Consider the following 6,146-nt stretch of genomic DNA (forward strand, 5'->3'; position numbering starts at 1 on the left):
CCCACCCAACCGTTCATGTCTCCTAGTAGAATTATTCTTTCCCCATGTTCGCAGATGTTTATTGTGTCATTTAAAGTGTCCCAGAAGGCGTCTTTCACTTACTTAAAAAGTGAAAATCTGAATTTGTTGAAATTTATAAGAATTCCAAGTAAATTCTAGCAAATTTAGGATACATTCAAAAAATAAGCAATAAATTATATAAAAATTTAGTGCATTTGGATGAATTAGAAAAAAAAAGAATTCGATGAAATGGATAAAAAAAATATCCCACTATTTTGCGTAAAATTAGAATGAATTTCGAAAAATTCAGAGGAATTAAAAACAATTTGATAAAAATGCCTAAAAATCCAGGGTGAATTTAAAAGACTTTATGTTGAATTAAAAATAAAGATATTTAAAAATCCATTTAAATGAATAAAATTGACTGAATTCAAGTTAATTCGGAAGAATTCAGCTAGGGTTAACAAAAATTCAAGAGAATCCCAAGGATTTAAAAAAATTAAGAATAGGGTCGCTATATGATTTGAAATAACCGAATTTTGTAATAAGAAATTACCAACTTCTCACAGTTGGAAAAAGAAAATGTGGTTAAAATACTGTATTTCGAAAGAAATTTAGAAAAAAATTAGTAACGTAATAAATATTGTAAAAACTTTGAGTTGTTAAATTGCTTCTACGGAGCAGTAACTGTATTTTTATGTTTAAAAAGGTACACATTTCATAATACAATTAAAAAATATACTGCGCCAAAATTTATTTCTAAGTAGTAAAAATGGTTACCTCTTTTATATTTTAAACTAAACTTGAAAACAAAAATGAAATTTGCCACGACCCTGTTCAGCATAAATTAAAAAGAATTTAGAGTAAATTTAAAATGGACTAAAGTGAGTTGAAAAAAACATTAATCCAAAATATTTCTCTGAATTCAGTAAAACTGGAGTTAATTAAGAAGAATGCAGGAGACTTTGATGTAATTAATAAGAATTTGAAAGAATTCGACAGTGTTCAAGTGAATTAAAAAACAACAAATTAAGTAAAGTTCGATAAAATTAAGAAAAAATTAAGAGAATTCATAAAAATTGGAGGTGAATTTAAAAAATCAAGGAAAATGTTCAAAAAATTGAAAATATTCCAATAATTTTAGTAAAATTAGAGTAAATTTAAAATGAGTCAAGTTATTTTAAGAGCTTTTGTTGAAAAATATAAGAAATTGAAAGAATTTTGAATTAATTGCAAAAAATGCAAAGAATTTGGTGAAATGTCTAATAACTCAGGATAAGCTTAAAAGACTTTTAGCGAACTAATTTTTTTTTTAATTGAATAAATTAAGTAAACCAAGACTATTTTAACATAATTTTAAAAAATTAAGGATAAATTAATAAAAATCAGGATCAACTCATCAAAATCAGAATAAATTAATAAGCATTCAGAATGAATTCAAATAAATTGAAAAAAAATTCGACAAATGAAAAAAACTCTATTGTATTCAGTAAAATCGATGTAAATTTAGGAGAATTTAAAAGATTCGAAAGAATTTTAAAGAATCCATATGATAAGTTAATGAGAATTCAGCGTTAATTCAAATAAATTAAAGAAATGTTAGAAAATATTCCATTGATTTCAATAAAATTGGAGTGAATTCATAATAATGTACGTCGAATTAAACAATTTGGAAATCCAAGAAAAATCTATTGAATTCAATTGATTTAAAGGGAATTTCAAAGAATTCAAAGAAATTTTTTAAAAAACTGACTAAAATTGATCAAATGCTGGGTTCTCTGTTCGGATTTAGTGACAAAAGTAAGAAAAGTAATCTTTCTGATGCAAACTCCTGTTTAAAAAGAAAATAATCCAACGACGAAATTTGAAACAAAAGGAACAAAAAAAATCCTATTATAATCTGAAAAATTTTAAAAAAAATTAATTGTCGGACAAAAATAAAAAAGAGGGAAGAAAAATGAGAAGGCAGCCAACCACATCCCTTTTGTTTTTGTTTGTTCATTGTGGTCCAAATTTGGTCGTTGGATTTTTATTTTTTTTTAACAGGAGTTTACATCAATTTGATTATTGGACGTTAAATAGATTTTTTAATTTGGATTTTAATCTAATTTATGTTAAAAAATTTTTAGTAATCTTTCTATTTTAAAAAGAGACTATAGTGATTTTGTCTCAAAAATGGGGCAATGCATATCGTGAAAAGGGACTGAAAAGTGATTGAAAGTGACTTTTATCTTCTCTGTTTATATTGCATAATTTTACAAAAAATATGTAATAATTCATAGAAATTTTATGAATCACAGTACGCACCATTGTGTTTAACTTCACTACTTCAATATAAATTAAATCAAGCACACATCCTATGAAAACTTTAAAAAAATTTGTGTTGAAAAGAATTTTATTATTGCTAAAAATTCACTTACCTAAAAGTCTCATACGCTGCTATGCTGCCATCCTTGCATTTTAGACTTTAGTCCCCTTTAAAGAATTGTGCAGAGCAATAAAAATTTAACTCTAAACTTAGAAATAAATTTGCTGGAAATCGTAAATTTTAATTAAAATTTTTAATACTTTAGGAAAATAAGTATTACGGTTCATAAAAATGAATAAGTATAAATGGAAATTTTGTTAACCTCTAAAATTATGCAAACTTATTATATCTTTTCTAATTTCTATTAAGTTATATTTTCTCATTGTGAATGTTAAAACTTTTTCGAAAAAAAACGTATTTAACATCTCAGACAGCATTTCTACCTAAATCCAGGAAAAAAATCTATTTTATCACAAGATATTCCTAAACATGTTAGCACCATCGAATAATTAAATAATACTCAAAATATAATTAATCATTTTTTTAATTTCTTTCTAAATTAATTTCCTACGAAAAAGATGATTTTTTCAAAAAACACATGAATTTTCAACTAAATAGTTCATTGTCAACTAAAAAAGAAAAAAAATTTCAACCAAACAGTATCATTTTAACTAAAAAAAATCAGCTTTCAACCAAACGCGGAATATTTACGTTTAATTTATTAATTATCTACTGAAAAATAGGATTTTTCGGCAAAATACATGAATTTTCAAGTAAAAAAGCTCTATTTTCAACCAAAAACGGAACAGTTCAATTTTAATTTTAAAAAATACATTTTCAACCAAACTGATGAGTTTTCGTCTAAAACTATGAATCTTCAACTGAAATAGATAAATTTTAAACCGGGAAAAAAAATTGTCAACAAAAGAGTTTAACTTTCAACCACGTAGTTTTATTTTCAATCAAAAAGATGCATTTTTAAACATAAAGATTAATTTTAAAACAAGAAGATTAATTCTCCATCAAAAAGATGATTTTTCTATAAAATACATACATTTCCAATAACATAGTTGAATTTTTAACTAAAGAAGACCACTTTTCAACCAAATGGTTGAATTTTGAACTAAAAGAGGTTAAATTTCAATCAAAAATGGAATAGTTTAATTCACAGTTGAAATAATAAACTTTAAACCAAACTGATGAACCATGAGCAAAAATGACAAACCTGCAACTAGAATAGTTGAATTTTAAACAAAAGAGATGATTTTTTAACTACAATGACGAATGAACTTTCAGCTAAAATTATGAATCTTCCTGGAATAATATAATTTTAAACCATATTGATAAATTTTGTAACCGAGAAGATTAATTTCTACCAAAAAGACGAATTATCAATTAAAAAAGATCATTTTTCAACCAAAAATTGAATAGTTAAATTTTTGGGTTACGACATAAACTTCAAACAAAAAAAAACGAATTTTCAATAAAATTCATGATTTTCAAACAATTTTTAATAACTTTAAAAAACCATTTGAAGGAATAAAGATAGTTTAAACAATTTTATGACGCTCTTACCAGAATTCACTACTCCTCGAAATCATTCAAAATTACTTTTAATTCGGAAAATACCATTTTAAAAATATTTTGTTGGCGAATAATTGTTTAAACAAATTCCGTTTGTTTAAGCAATTAAAAAATGGATAATATATAATTAATTAATTAATTAATTAATATAATTAAAAATCGATTTTTGAAATCTGAAGTGGCCATTTTTGTTAAACCGTTAAACACAAAGTTTGGAAACCAGAAAAAATTCGTTGTCTTCTCTCAAGATTAATGGCAGAAAAAAAGAGTAATGAAGTTTGAGAAAGGAGCCTGTACATACCTGATTAATGATTAGATGACAATCTGGCGAAATCCATAGTCTTTTATTTTGAGATTTAAATCAACACTCAAACAAAAAAAACGGCACAAAATTCACGCGACTGTAGTAGTTCTGGGTAAATTAAAAAAATCGGCACGAAATTTTGTTCTGAAAATAATGCACTTTGAGATCACATTAGACTTTCCAAAATCTATTCTCCGACACAAAAACAAAATTTTCCCGAAAGATTAATAGATTAGAGAATAACAAAAAGGGGTTTAGCATCTCGCGAAAAAGTTTTTAAACAGTCTGAACTCTGAAGGTTACGATCGACACTGACAACACTCGCATATTCTCTAGCATCGACTGTTGTATCTATCAGCGAATCTATTAGGATATAAATAATTTCCGTTCAATCTTATCATTCTGATTAATTAAAAAACGATTTATCATATTTAAAATGATTGCGTCGACGAGGTTTCTGCCTGCTATTCTATTTTCTATTGTAGGGGTGACTTTGAATCTTCACTTTTTCAGTTAAGGCTGGGGGAGAGGGGATTTTGGCGCGCGGACCTACTGCGCATGTATACATCAGTTGATCTTTATGTCGGTCAATAAATCAAAGAAGGAAGAAAAACGGGCGAAGAAGCGAACTTCACACTTCGAGCTTACTGGACTTCGCTAAGGAAGACATGTCAAAACTTGTAAACATCCTCCGAGTTTCCCGGCGGGGTGAAATGCCTAAACTTTTTAGCCAAATATGTTTTACTTCGTCTGTATTTTACAAACAGCTGATTTTATTCACGGTCGTTCGGTTAATGTGTCATATCACTCGAAATTTCTTTACATTTTTAACGGGTTTTCACTTTTTGTTAAGAATTAATTTTTGAAGTATTTTGTTTCTTGAATCCGCTAAGACGAAGTGTTTATTATATATTTTCGGTAATAAAGGACGCTAGTGAAGAACTAAGGAATTGTAACAATTGAATTCTGGCGAGTGTTTGCGAATTGACAGAATGTTTAGGTTATGTTTTTCCCGCCGGGAGTGAACAGAGTGAATCTAAAATTGTGCTCAAATTCTTCGCCAATCAGGCCATTTTCAGCATGCAGGCTGCTTATCCATGACAATAAAAGGAGGAATTTCATCGGCCTAATTTTCATCAAAATAAAAAAAGGTTAGTCTTATGTCACTTATGCGTTCCTATTTTTATACATCTTCCTTGGTTTCGATTAGATTGAAGTCGGGTCCAGAAATGCAATGGGACGTTTTTTTTCGATTTTTTTTTTCATATCGCACGGAAATTTTGGTCGAACCCACGCAAAAATAAATTAATTTTTTTAAAATGATATTTAGAGATGGCTCAAGCCCCATGAAGTTTAACAGGTATTTCCCATAAGAGAAAAACATATCAATTTTATTCAGAATTGTCAATATGTGTGAAAAAATGGTTTCGCGAGTTTTTAACGCGTAATTATGATTTTTTTGCGTTTTTGAAAATGCAAATTGTTTCTAATACGCAAATTACTAACTTATACGGCTATTTATATGTTTACAAAACTTTTTTAAACAATTTATTATTTCAATGAAAGTGAGGTAATAGTCAATTAATGTTAACAAACACAATTCTTTAAACAACTTATCATTATTATTAATAATATTATTTTTAAATAATGATAGGAATGGCGCCTTTTTCTTAAATTTTCCACTTTTTGTCAACTTTTTACTTAGAGTGAGTTATTATTTAATTCAATATAGCAAAACTATTTGTTCAAACACATTATAATTTTTTGTAACCATCTTGTCCTATATTAATGCTAGAGAGTTGCAGTTTTTCTAAATTTTTTGTGCACTTCTCACTTACTGAGGTAATAATTAATGCAATTTAACAATCGTTTTTATTTAAATACTTTATTATTATCATTTGTATCTATCTTCTCCTGTAGTAATTCTAGATAGTTGCAGCATTTTTTCTG

General features: G+C 27.0%; 1 long non-coding RNA gene across 1 annotated transcript in view; it reads right to left on the reverse strand.

Moving 5' to 3' along the window:
- Window positions 1-4,478, reverse strand: part of LOC117174273 — a 224,428-nt gene extending 219,950 nt beyond the window's left edge. The window contains exon 1 of the long non-coding RNA XR_004467284.1: window positions 4,194-4,478. This is a non-coding gene — a long non-coding RNA (uncharacterized LOC117174273). The remainder of the gene's footprint in view (window positions 1-4,193) is intronic.
- Between the last annotated feature and the right edge of the window lie 1,668 nt (window positions 4,479-6,146).

This window comes from Belonocnema kinseyi, chromosome 6 (genome assembly GCF_010883055.1).
Source record: "Belonocnema kinseyi isolate 2016_QV_RU_SX_M_011 chromosome 6, B_treatae_v1, whole genome shotgun sequence".
NCBI lineage: Eukaryota > Metazoa > Arthropoda > Insecta > Hymenoptera > Cynipidae > Belonocnema > Belonocnema kinseyi.